This window comes from Octopus bimaculoides, unplaced genomic scaffold (genome assembly GCF_001194135.2).
Source record: "Octopus bimaculoides isolate UCB-OBI-ISO-001 unplaced genomic scaffold, ASM119413v2 Scaffold_87364, whole genome shotgun sequence".
NCBI lineage: Eukaryota > Metazoa > Mollusca > Cephalopoda > Octopoda > Octopodidae > Octopus > Octopus bimaculoides.
The window spans coordinates 14,032-14,762 of NW_026398593.1; the positions used below are offsets into that span (position 1 = coordinate 14,032).

General features: G+C 46.9%; 1 long non-coding RNA gene across 1 annotated transcript in view; it reads left to right on the plus strand.

Annotated features, from left to right (window-relative positions):
* Positions 1-731, plus strand: part of LOC106878665 (uncharacterized) — a 14,680-nt gene that overhangs the window by 554 nt on the left and 13,395 nt on the right. The gene's annotated exons all lie outside the window — the stretch shown is intronic.

Below are 731 nucleotides of genomic sequence, written 5' to 3' on the forward strand. Positions count from 1 at the left end.
GTGTACCCTTAACGTAGTTCTTGGGGATATTCAACGTGACACAGTGTGACAGGGCTGACCCTTTGAATTACAGGTACAACAGAAAGTAAGGGTGAGAGAAAGTTGTGGTGGAAGAGTACAGCAGGGTTCACCACCATCCCCTACCGGAGCCTCGTGGAACTTTAGGTGTTTTCGCTCAATAAACACTCACAACGCCCTGTCTGGGAATCGAAACCGCAATTCTATGACCGCGAGTCCGCTGCCCTAACCACTGGGCCATTGCGCCTCCACCAAAAGTAAACATTAGCCGTACAATTTTTCTTTACTAGTTTTGATCTGTTAATCATGTTCACCCTTGTTTAACACCCCTAAAACTTACTATAGTGAGGGATAAATGAAGATTAGGCTAAAACAGACATCTTAATATATTTATCATGTCTCTAACACACACAAGTGGAGGTTCAATGGCCCAGTGGTTAGGGCAGCGGACTCGCGGTCATAGGATCGTGGTTTCGATTTCCAGACCAGGCGTTGTGAGTGTTTATTGAGCGAAAACACCTAAAGCTCCACGAGGCTCCGGCAGGGGATGGTGGCGAACCCTGCTGTACTCTTCCACCACAACTTTCTCTTACTCTTACTTCCTGTTTCTGTTGTGCCTGTAATTCAAAGGGTCAGCCTTGTCACACTGTGTCACGCTAAATATCCCCGAGAACTACGTTAAGGGTACACGTGTCTGTGGAGTGTTCAGTCAC